Source organism: Pleurodeles waltl, chromosome 1_1, assembly GCF_031143425.1.
Source record: "Pleurodeles waltl isolate 20211129_DDA chromosome 1_1, aPleWal1.hap1.20221129, whole genome shotgun sequence".
NCBI lineage: Eukaryota > Metazoa > Chordata > Amphibia > Caudata > Salamandridae > Pleurodeles > Pleurodeles waltl.
Genome location: NC_090436.1, coordinates 250,110,969 through 250,123,970, shown reverse-complemented (window position 1 = coordinate 250,123,970; position 13,002 = coordinate 250,110,969). Strand labels below are relative to the sequence as shown.

The 13,002-nt window shown below is 42.7% G+C and overlaps 1 protein-coding gene across 2 annotated transcripts in view; it reads right to left on the bottom strand.

Annotated features, from left to right (window-relative positions):
* GHR (growth hormone receptor) overlaps positions 1-13,002 on the bottom strand; it is an 820,074-nt gene that overhangs the window by 760,960 nt on the left and 46,112 nt on the right. The window lies entirely within an intron of this gene.

The following is a 13,002-nucleotide window of genomic DNA, read 5'->3' as shown; positions in this document are numbered from 1 at the left end:
TTAAGGTTCAAGTCCTCCTTTAACCAAACTGACAGCCAAAGAAGCAAGGGGCATCGCCCAACTAAGTCAAAAATATACCCCAACCAAGCTTCCTCATGAACCACCTCAGAAGGTGTGCTCTTCGGAACTCCGAGAAGACCTTTCAGGAAAGAGGTTTCAATGACCCGTAGTTGAGAAAATGACCCAAACCCCCAAATGTTGCACCCATAGCAAGCCACGTGATACACTTAGCCCTGAAATATCTCTAAAATTGGAGATGTTTGGGCAGGGAACCATAGCAAATTATTTTTTCAACTTAAGTGACGAATTTTATCTACAGAAGTGGCAATTCTTTAAGTAACTCCAGTTGAGTCATGCCCTTGAGGCTCATCAACATGGTCTGAACCCTCTTCAAGAGTTCAGCACCATGGAGCTAAACTAGTCATAAGCAAATTGGAAGTTAAAAGGATCTCAAAGCTAAATCGCACACTCGTTATTAATACAACAGATACGTTACAGATACTCAGCCCATTAGATAATGATGATGATGATGATGATTGGAAGGAAGTTGCAGTGGCCTCCTGTGAGGTGGTCATTTCGACCAAACTGTGCCTAATTAAGTAACTCCACAGGGTTTTTATTCACCAGAACACCTTCGGAGGATGGTGAGAAGGGCCTGAGATGTGGGTTGGCAGTCAGAGGTTTTCTTCCATGTTACATGGGGAAGTGCGATTATCTAGGTATACTGGCTTACGATAACCTGGGTACCATTGAGTATGCTGGTCTGGCATGTTACCCTCTATCAGAAATTGGCAATTATATGTATTATACAGGAAGAGGGGCATACGAGGAAGCGATGCTCCCAAGTTGATCTCGGTTCCTACTGATGAGACAGGACATTACCAAATATTGGAGGCCCACCACAGAAACTCTTCTTCAGGAATAGCCAAAGGGAATTAGCATGTGCTCTTTGACTGAATTTGTTATTCATAAAGTTAGGAGTTCCCCGTGATGGCATAGTAAGATATGGGCCGTCGGGCTGCAACATTTTCAAAATACGGTGACATACATCATGTACATATGTACCATTTATCTTTTCTACCCTGGTATTGTGTTGAATTCCTTATACTATTGTTGTTCATCAATGTGAAAGTCAATATGCACTCGCTATGTTGTCTAGCCTATTATTCAGGTAAGATGATGTCTTTAGAAATATGTGAATAAAATGTTATATTACAAATAATTATTTCACACAGTGTCTTTCTTATGTCTTGCTATATGTCCATCTTGTGTCAGAAGCAACTGGCTGCAATTAATATTGCAGTTTTCAATAAATGTATTTATTTATTTTTATTATTTATAAAGCACAGACACTCACTCCTGGGTACTATGGTGCCAAATACCTTAAATGGAGAAAGTCATAACAGAGGCACAGATTCGCCAGTCAGTGGACAGTCAGAAGTAGGTTTTCAATGAGTTCCTAAATTTCCATATGTAAGGTTTAGAATGTAATAAAGGTGATAAGGGTTTCCAGTGCTTAGCTGCTGTGACTAAGAAAGCTTTGTCTCTAATGGGAGCTCAAGGAAATCTAGTTATTGCCACTAAGTGATAAGTTTCAGACCTTAGACAACGTAAATGCCTCATATGTTATAGGTGCCTAGGGTGATACACTATTATACTTAGAAACCAGAAGTCAATGACAAATGCTTAGTGCCTCTAAAAATCTAACTCTGGTGGACTACTTTTTAGGTGGGTGTTTAAATGTGTACCAGCAAAGTGTAGGTGCTTATAGTGAAGAAAACCAATGGCTGAACAGACCTGATCCACTGCCACAGACTGTGTGCTGTGTTGCATACTCTGATTGACAGTTGAACAAACCAATGGACTAAGATTGTTGTTATTTATATGTGTGGGCGTATGTGTGTGCCCCTATATATATATATATATATATATATACATATATATATATATATATATACATACACATACACGCATATACACATACAAATAGTATTATGTTTTCATAAAAAAAAATATATATATGGCTAGCTAGACATTCATAAAGCTGCAGCACACAAGCCGTTACACTAGATGTTCCTCTCTGTGTTGCAGTACTGCATTTCTATGTCAGGACCGGAGGCTCCGATTATGCTTTCTCTTTCTTTACTGACTCAAACAGCAGCCAATCAAATACAAGTAACAAAAAAAACTACACATCCCAAGATGCCTAACATCCTATCACATGGTCCAATCACTATCCATGTCCTCTGCTATAAGTCCTTTGACCTTTGATGTCACTTTCTCTTTCTTTGCTGCTTCGCAGCAGATAAGTACATGATTTGATTCTCTTGTGCATTTACATGTTTATTTAATTGTTTAAACTGTTATTTAGTCGTTTTATAGCGTCGCGATTCAGCGTGCTTCCTATATACTGTTTTGAGTGCTCGTGCGCTCTGTTTTCTTGGCTTTTCGACAAATTTCTGTGGCCTGTAACAAAGTGGAGCGGGAGCAGAGCTGCTCTTGCAGTCTCCTTTTTATTTCTACTCGCGCGCGTGCGCGCGTGCGCGCGCACGTCTCGGCGAGCCGATTCCTTTCTGATTTTGGAATCGATCGGCTCGTGATGGGTGCGGCGAGGGCGTTCAAGTGCCCTTTTTGCTATTTCAGTGCTCCCTGACGCCCAGCAGAGTGACTGCCTGGGTTGTAAAATATAATTAGGCTTTCAGGCAGCTCCCTCCACATTTTAATAAGGGCTCATAGTTTCTCTTGCCTGAATTGGGGTTTTTGCACTCCCCCTTCCTTGATTACAAATTACCTACTCGTTTATCATTAACCCTTAAAGGTATTTTACCTGAACACTCTGGCCATGGCTCAGTGGGATGATCGAGGAGCAGAATATTATACAGATAAATTGAGCAATCAACTAGAGGTTGATATAGTAGAAGCCCTTGATACCAGGGTTCAACAATCAGTAAATGATGCCCTGGTGAGAGCTTTGGGTCCCTTTCCAGGGCAATTATTTGACTATGCTCGCTCACAGGGCTGGACGCAAGAACATCAACCTCCTCCCGAGTCCAAAAAAGTGAAGGACAAAGCAAAAAACTTAGACTCTAGAGCCGAGGTTAGTAGCCTTCACGCAGACGCCTTCGAAAAACTACATAAGAAACATAGTGGCGAACATAATTACAGTTCAAAAAAGGAAGTCTTCCTTCCTTCCTCGTCCTCTGATAAAAATTCCTCCTCTGATGACTCAGATGATTTCGACGCTCCTAGGCCTAGTAAAAAAGTGAAAAAAGCGCCTCCTCCCTGTCAGGTTCCAGACTTCGATCCCACGGAAATCATACACCCCAGAGCGTCTAATTGGGTTCTTCCACCCGAAGTGGCTCAATATGTCCAATCTAATTTACGGAAAAGCTTTGATAAGGAAGTCAGATCACGCTTAAAAGCAGAATGTCCTAGACATGACCTAGAGGGCAAGCTTTCTGAGACCCCAGAAATAGACCCCACAATGGTCACCTTTATGCAAAAAATTTCTAAGGACCCCAAAAAAAAGGTTTGGATCGCTCCTGGCGTAATTGCCAAGACAAGTTGTTGGACCTTCCAGGACCCTTGACCAAGATTCTTGAGATGGCATATGTTGCTAAGGAATCTGGATCCCCGGTGGACACTGATGTCCTTATATGTTGGGCACAAAGATCCATTTGCCTGCTTGGAAAATCTAATTGTGCTATTTCTGCAGAGCGCAGAAAATCCGTGTTAATGCGCATTGACCCTAAGTTGTCAGACCTTGCGACTTCGGAAGCAGGCCCTTCGGCTGAAGGACTGCTTTTTGGTTCTTCTTTTATCAAAGACTTGTCCAAGTTCTGCTCCACCTTTTCTTCGCTTGACAAGGCTCAAATGTCCCTCAAGAAGGTCTTTAAACGAGGCCTTTTTCTCAGGGCCGGTCGTTACGGGGGACGTATGCCCGGCCGTGGAACATACAACAGTCCCCAGAACTACTACCCGAGAGGCAGAGGTCGCTGGTACGGAGATCAATACCCCACCTTCTACCCAACGCGCCCTAGGGGAGGACGTCCCCGTTTCCGTAGAGGCCAACGCAGAGGGCAGCAAGGAGCCATACAGGACTCAAGTTTCACAGGTGAGCATTATTAATTTTTCTCAGGTCAAACTTGGGGGCAGAGTAGCATTATGCTTGGCAAATTGGAAACGGATATCCGGAGATCCTTGGATTCTCCAAACAGGATTTCGCCTGGAGTTTATCAGTACTCCCAAACAGCTCTACCCTCCATTACAAATGTGTTTTTCCCTAGCAAATCAAATTTTTGTAGACAAAGAAGTGCAAGCTCTTTTAGACAAAGGAGCCGTCCAGTTTGCCTCCCCTCACCCTTACGGTTTCATCAGTCCTATTTTCGTAGTAGACAAGAAAGGAGGAGGTCACCGCTTAGTCTTGAACCTGAAGGATTTCAATCATTGGATCCAATACAGACACTTCAAGATGGAAGGCATCCACATGTTAAGAGATATCCTTTTAGAAGGGGATTGGATGGTTCGACTGGATCTAAAGGATGTATACCTGTCGATTCCAATTTTTCCTCCTCACAGGAGATTTCTGCAATTCCAGTGGAAGGGACAGTATTTGGAGTTTATGGCCCTTCCATTCGGTCTGTCGTCAGCCCCTTGGTGCTTCACGAAGCTTCTGAGACCTGTGATGGAATGGCTCAGAGCCAAGTGAGTCAGATTGACTATATATCTGGACGGCATTCTGCTGATGGCTCAATCCCCTCAAGTCCTCCTATCTCATTTGGATTGGACCATCAATCTTCTGCAAGATTTAGGTTTCCTTATCAATGTGCAGAAGTCATTATTGAAACCCTCTCAGGTGATAGAGTTCCTGGGGTTCCAGATAAACTCCATATTATGTCAACTCATCCTTCCCTCTCAGAAGATCCGCAACATCAAGAGGGAATTGAGATCGGTTCTATCCAGCCAGACCGTCTCATTGAGGAATATTGCCAGAGTAGTGGGCTTACTAGCTTCATCTATTCAGGCGATCTTCCCTGCACCCCTACATTACCGGGCACTACAAAGACTCAAGATCAGACATCTACAACAGGGTCTGAGTTACTTGGAACAAATCCCCTTGACTGACGAATTACGATCAGAGATTCAGTGGTGGCTCCATCATATGGAGGCTTGGAACGGCAGGGCAATTTTCGGGTCCCATCCAGAAGTGGTGATAGAATCCGATGCCAGCAGATGGGGTTGGGGAGCACGCTGCAACTCCCTAGTGACAGGGCAGATGGACAGAATGGGAGCAAACTCTACATATCAATTGCCTGGAACTTCTAACTGGATCTTTTGCCATAAAGAGCCTCTCCCCTCAGAAAACAGATTGTTGCATACTCTTACGGATGGACACGGTCTCAGCAATAAGGTATGTCAACAAACTAGGAGGCACGAAGTCCAGAATTCTGGCAGAGATTGCCAAGGATTTCTGGCATTATTGCCTAACTCAACGTCTAGTGGTCATAGCGGAATACCTTCCTGGGGACCAGAACATCATAGCAGACTGGAACTCCAGATACCTGTCGGATTCCAGCGACTGGAAATTGGACCCTCTGATTTTTTCCCAGATAATCAGGGAGTGGGGCAGTTGCGAAGTGGATCTCTTTGCCTCGCGGCTCAATTGCCAAATTCCAAAATTTTACAGTTGGTGTCCAGACCCTTGTGCGCTAAAGACGATGCCTTTCTTCAGGATTGGTCCCAGTTTCGGAGTTATGCCTTTCCTCCATTCCTGATGATTGCCAGGGTTTTGTCTCAGGTGAGGAGACAGAAGACGGAAATTGTTCTAGTCACCCCCTTTTGGAGAGCACAGCCTTGGTTCCCTATAGCTCTTCATTTAGCTTGTGCCTCTCCTCTTCTGATTCCGCCTTGTCTGAATCTTCTGTTGAGCACGGAAGGCCTTCAACATCCACTGGTCTTGTCAGAGAAGTTGACTCTGCTAGCCTGGTTAATTTCAGGTCTAGATGGAGTACCCCAGACGTTTCGAAGCAAGCTTCAGAATACATTAAGCAGGCCTGGGCCGATAGTACCTATAAAAGATACGACTCAGCTTGGCGCAGATGGTCTAGTTGGTGTGATGGAAGGGGTGCCAATCCAGTGGAAGCACATATTAGTATGATTATTAACTTTTTAGCAGAGCTAGCTAGTTCTGGTTTGGCTGATTGGACAATTAATAACTTTAGATCAGCTATCTCAGCAGGGCACTCTCATCTTGAGGGTAAACCCATTATAGAACACCCATTACTTTGCAAGCTTTTGAGGGGTATACATCTTTCCAAACCTCCTCAAGCTCAATATTCTGTATTATGGGATGTTAACATTATTAAAAAAAATTGGGATTCTTGGCCTACCAACAGGTATTTATCTCGCAAACAGCTTTCTGCTAAGCTGACCATGCTTTTATGTCTTATCTCTTGCAAGAGGGTTTCAGACGTCAGAGCTTTGGATTTAGCTGGTAGAGTTTTTTCTCCAGAAGGGGTCAATTTTTCAGTGACAAGAAGGACTAAAACAAATTACAGGTCAGTATCCTACCCAATATACACTGAAAATTCGAAATTGTGTGTAGTCCAATGTTTAAAGGACTATGAAGTGGTTACAGAAGAATTTCGACAAGATGTTAAAGGTCAATTATTAATTTCTTTGCAAAAACCTTTTAAACCAGTGACCTCAGCCACTTTGGCCAGATGGTTGACATGGTTGATGAGTGAAGCAGGTATTAATACTTCTATATTTGGGGCTCATTCTGTTAGAGGAGCTATAGCTTCCAAATCTTTTGCCTTGGGTTCCAGGATAGAAGACATTATGAAGGCAGCAGATTGGTCTTCAGAAAACACTTTTCGTAAGTTTTATCACAAACCAGTATGGGACGTAGCTACTGTAGTAATGGAACAGCTTTAAACTAGCATAATCAGAGCCTCCGGTCCTGACATTGAATAAAAAAATTCTAGCTATTGCGTCAAGAATTTTCGATTCTATTAAGGACACGGAGGCGAGGATTATCCCTCCCTTTAAAATATAATGAATATTGAATGCCAATTATTGTGAATATTTATGATTATTGTTATTTCTCCCTCCCATTTGATTGTCTATTATAGAAACATCAGTTTATTGAGACATTTTCAATTTATACCTGCCTGTTTTATTTTTACGGGTTCTGATCAGAAAAATTCCTGAAATTCTTATCATCATGGATAAGTTTGATTACAATGTTCTGCCTCGACTGATTAACGGTGTTGAGTTGTCCAGGAGAAGGTTATCCTGGAAGAGAAGATGTTAATGTCGCCGGAGTTCGAGAAGGCGTAAGAAGTTTCGTTTTCAAGTTGATCTTATCTGTTCTGACCAAAGAAAGAGGAAGTGGCATCAAAGGTCAAAGGACTTATAGCAGAGGACATGGATAGTGATTGGACCATGTGATAGGATGTTAGGCATCTTGGGATGTGTAGTTTTTTCTGTTACTTGTATTTGATTGGCTGCTGTTTGAGTCAGTAAAGAAAGAGAAAGCATAATCCTCGCCTCCGTGTCCTTAATAGAATTGAAAATTCTTGACGCAATAGCTAGAAATGTTTTTAGTCTTTACTAGATATTCCTTTAGAATCTGAAGCAGCTGCTGGAATAGTCTCCGTAAAGCCTGCAGTGCTCCAGCACATTACTAGATGCCCCTCTCAAGTCCGGCCAGTGCGGGGCGCTGGTGTAAACGCTGAAGTGCAACAAATGTTGAGTCAGCACAAAATGTCGGTGTCTTTCTCCGCTGTGGTATCTGAATCGGGCAGTCTTTGTTTAAAGCCGACACTGCAAGTAGGACACAACCTCTCCTCAGTTGAATCTGACTTGTCAGTCAGGCAGGGAGACTCGGGACCCAGGTTACCTCATGGGCTTCTCAGCACTATTCCATGTTTCCTCAGTTCGGTCTCGCCTGGCCCTCACACCGGGTTCAGTAGCTTGGTTTTCCTTCACTGGCAAGAAGACTCCACCAGAACAAGGCTCTCTCCTCTCACCTCTTAGCAGGCAGGCAGCTCCCAGGGTCGCTGACAGAATCGAAGCTTTTACAAGCAAGGCTTGCAGAAACCAGGCGATGTCCCCTCATCTTTGGGAGACTTGCTACCAGTAACACCTGTCCTGAAACACAGTGGCTCTTTCCAGGCAGTGAAACAGCTGAAACGGGCACAAATTGGGGGAGTTTGGGCCCCACTTTTATACTGTAATTCAAGGTAAGGGACAAGGATCCACTGTCTGAGTTTAGAAACCGGTTTTGCCTGGTTTATTTTCATAGGTTGTATTCCTCTGCAGCTCAGACAGGTTATTTGTGCAGGGTAATGACCACGTGAATGGAACTTTACTCCAGCAGGCATCACGCTCATATGCTTGAACAGGGAAAAAAGGCCTGTTGAGTTACTGACCACTAAAAGCATGTTACGCTGCCAACTCCACTCAATGTACATGTCTAAGGACAAAAACGGCAGTCTTGTGCTCAGCCAAGGGTTTACTAATGGCACCTCTCCATACCTCAGAGCCAGGCTCTCTACCTAAAGGTTAAATTAAGGCCGATGCCTTCAATACACGAGCAGGATTTTGTGTGTGCAGAGGGTGAAATAAAGTCAGATATCAGATCCACTTGTAATTGGGTCACTCGGGGCACGAGAGTACACATCATTTACTGTACAGGGATATATTCCCATCCCAACACCATCCACTAGACTAATGAAACTAAGAGCTGTTTTCTCTAACACAGAAAACAACGTCAGAAAAGTAGAATGAGAGATGCAATATAAATGAGGGTTTTTTTGCAAAGAAATCTTTTTGTATTTGTTTATTAATGCTGTATCAGAATGAGAGAAATGTTGAGTATCTCATGTGTTATCACATCATGTGCTTAATCACAGCTGAAGTCAAATAGAGAGGTAGTTTTTTGCATTTTAAGGTAACTGGTCTAAACTCTGAATACAGATTTATCAAAACCCTTGGCTGAAAGTTTTTGACGAGGATAAACAGTTTATTTGCCTTAATATATTTGTTACAGGTCATAACTTTATCACTGGATTTTGGATGCCCATGACAATATATGTCACATTGTCCCTTTCTGATCAGTTGTTGTATAGTCATGGTATCGTAAATAATTTTAAAACAATCGAAGCATCTTCATAAAGCAGTCAAACAGGTGCATAAATTGTGAATTAAGAAGTACAAATGATGACCCTTCACTACTTGCCCCTTATTGCTTCTCGGCCCTAAATGTGATTGTGCAAAAAGGCTTTGATGTCAGTGAAAGAACTTATCATCTCATCTCAAGAGCACTTTTCCAAATCAATGGCTGTTGTTTGACTTCTTCAATTTTGTCCATTTCCAACAAGTAACATCATCCCTTTCACACACAAGGGCGTACACACACACACAAGCACACACATACACTTGTGAACATTCTCACACACACTCTCTCACTAGTCATGAGGCATATCTATTGCTTAGTGTGCTCATCAATCAACATCAAATGGATAGATCTCATCAAAACAACTTATTTCCTCTAGATTAACCAGTCAGTGTTTACAAATAATATTACATCACTGCTTATTAGGTCTGAAGGATTTACAATGTTTTATTTTTGACAATTTATATAGCACCAATTTTGAGCTCTGGGATGCTCTAGTACAAGGTTGTCCAGTAAAGGTTTACAACGTCAGGATCAATGCCAGATTTTCAGGATATCAACACAGAATAAAGCTACATACAATGAAACTAAGTGGAACTAGTTTACAGAGTATATGCTTACTACATAAATCTAGCATCGATCTGGCCCTCCTGGGCCTATGTTGGACAACTAGGATTTAGTGCATCTGCTGGAGATCTAATGGTTTCGAGCCATGTGAACAGTTTTTTAAGGGAGAAGTTAGTTGAAACACATATATCTTCCAACACGTTCAAGATAATAGTTGGTGATAGGTTAATCTGCGAGTTAACTAATACAGTTATAAATAGCATTTGAGGTGTAGCTGCACAGAGACTGTTACAATGGTGCAGCTTTAAGATAATTCTAAAGAGAATATCCAAACTTTCTTGTGATCCTAAAGGGAGAATGTTTTCTACTAGGTCAATCTGGTAATAGACACTTCTGTTCTACTACAAGCAGCCAAGGTGTAGCAAGAAAAAGTATGGGAACTGTGATCCTGCATTGGGGGCGGGGTCAAAGGCATGGCTAAACAGAACAAAATATTCAGAGACTAGTTTATTGGTCTTTCATCTTCAGGTAACTGCATATAAAATAATGCACACCTTAAATGAAAAATAAATGCAAGTTAAACGAATCAAAGGGAATTGTACTGTTACACTCAGCATAAGAAAGGCTGCCATAAAATGTGCGAAAAGATTTTTTTTAAACTGCTTCCAAAATATAATTTTAATAATAAGCAGATTGTACCTAATACATTATTATAACTGTCCATTAGAAGCACGCACTCCACAGCTCAGCTGGTAATACCCCTACAACACCTCTAAAAAGATTAAGGGCCTCATTACAAGTCTGGCGGTCAGAAAACCAGATCGCCAGACCCGTGGAGAGGAGACTGCTGCGGAGATGGCGTCCGGCACTATTACAAGGTTTCCACTGGGCTGACCTGCGGAAACCTCAGAAATCTGAGGTTTCCGTCGGTCAGCCCAGTGGAACCCGTGTGGCAGCATTGTTAATGTCATCGCACATGGGGTGCTCCGAGCACCCTCGGAATGCACACTGTCTGCTGTAGCAGACAGTGTGCATTCCGAGAGTTCTAGGCAGAGGGGCCCCTGCACTGCCCACGACATGGTCGTGGGCAGTGCAGGGGCCCCCCTGTGGCCCACAGCACTAGTTTTCTGTCAGTCTTCTCATGGCGGGGTCCCCGCCATGAAATGGCTGGCAGGAAGTAAAGTCGTGATCACCACTCCAGTGTTGCTTTAAACACCGCCGTGGCTGAGCACGACTTTGCCCGCTGCATACCTGTCAGGTTCCTGGTGGCGGCAGTGGTCCCCTAGCAGTCTGACCACGAGGGTCGTAATTTGGCAGTTTGACCACCAGGAGTGCGGTGGTCCCACCACCACCGCGAGTCTGGTGGACTGAAGACCGTCAGACGTCAGGCCCTAAATCTTGTTCATCATGAAGCTTCAATTGACTCTGTCAATTAAAATTGTTTCCGGCTTCCAAGCAACCTTTAGACTGGCAGATTAACCACTTGCACACATTTTCATTTTCTTTCAGGCTGCAGGCGCACTGGCAAGAAGGAGTGTTTCTTGTTTAGCTGTCTGTCCCTGCCACAGCTTCACAGCATAGGAGGCTCCCTCTCTTCCACTTCACCTGAAGCGTCTCAGCTATTGGAATTAACCATTCGGGGGGGTGGTTGTCTTTTAACAAAAAGTAGGGGCAGTGTCTTTGCTAAATTAAACTAAGTATGGGCATGTCGCGCTCCACAGATCACTCCCCCTTCAACCTTTGTATTATAGCATGCTAATATTTTTTTCTAGACTTCTAGATGTACTTCAGATAGCTGCTACCACTCGCATGGGGAACTAAATCCAATGACAGCTAGATATTAGCCCATAGTGTGAGGTCATAAATATAAGTGAACATTCAGGTACGTTTATCCTGAAAATGGTGGAAATGTCAGAGAGCAACCCATTCCGCTGGACATGCCCATCTGAATAGGAATAAATCTTTCCCTTTTATTTAGAGCATTTTTTGCTATAGCACGAACTATACCACATGTTGAGCATCAGATCACTTTAAAACACACTGAACATAGTTTTAGCAGAATAAAATGTCAACTGAATAGGGATGAAACATTGTTATACATAGAAGTGTTACCGCAAAGTTTACTATTGAATATTCATGTATTCTGAATGCTGAATTTGCATAGAAAATGAATTAACTTAGAGAGAATTAATGCACGCATTTGAAGTTGTGCCCACCTGAGTGGCTGCCAGTGTTCACAAAGTGTATTTATTAATAGCTTATTAATGTAAAATGTTGAGCTTTGTTTGATTAAAGTAGTAATATGCCATATTAAAGGTTATGTGTTAGTTTTATTAATCACAGGCCTTAACTCAGAGAGGTCTTGGCCCTAGTTGCACGTCCTCATGTCAAGCTACATTTCTTAGGCGACTTACAAAATAGCTGCTTATAGAATTAAATTGTGATTTTCCACTGTACTGACCAAGTACTCGTAGCTGAAATTCTTTCTCATGGGAACTGGTTACTAGAAGATGTTGTACTAGCTAGGGATACATTGTTTAAGGTAGTATGTGTAAGACTGACCTTCCCAAGAGAAGACAATAGATGCACTGACTGGAGTATAAGCTGCAACAATATTGATACCTGATGAGCCGAACAATGGGAACAGGAAAAGAGGAGCCAATCATCGACATGTGAACCATGTATTAGTGATACTTGTAGATTTAGGGGTTTATTTTTGTTGGACTAAATGCAAACATGTGATTCTTTCACCAATAAGGATGTGGGAAGTAGTTTTAGGAAATCTAACTTAGCTGGACTGCACTGGGAGGAGAGAGGCCATTTGTCCCATTCTTCTTGAGCGTTTAGTGATTATTCTTTCCAAACTGCTTGAAGAGACTTTTTCTGAACTCTAAGGCTGAATCCTGACGTCTTGCTGACTGAACTGATGTCCTATTGATGAAGACTGTCACAGCCACGAGAAAGACAAACAGAAGCCCTTCCGAGAGTGGGGAGCGGAGATCAGGGGAGGCTAGGAGATCTTTGACATTTGAGAAAGAGTCAGACGATGATGAGTTTATTTTGTAGTTATTGAGAAATCGTACCCCACCATATGCAGCACAAGAGAGTGGTCCGTGCACCAGTGTAAATCCTTCAGCTCCGACACAGGTTAATGTGACAATGAGTCCAGTGCAGATTAATCCTAGCATGACACCGAGCCCAATGCAGAGCAATCTTAATGCACCTATTACTCCAATAGCACAAAATCAGGTGCC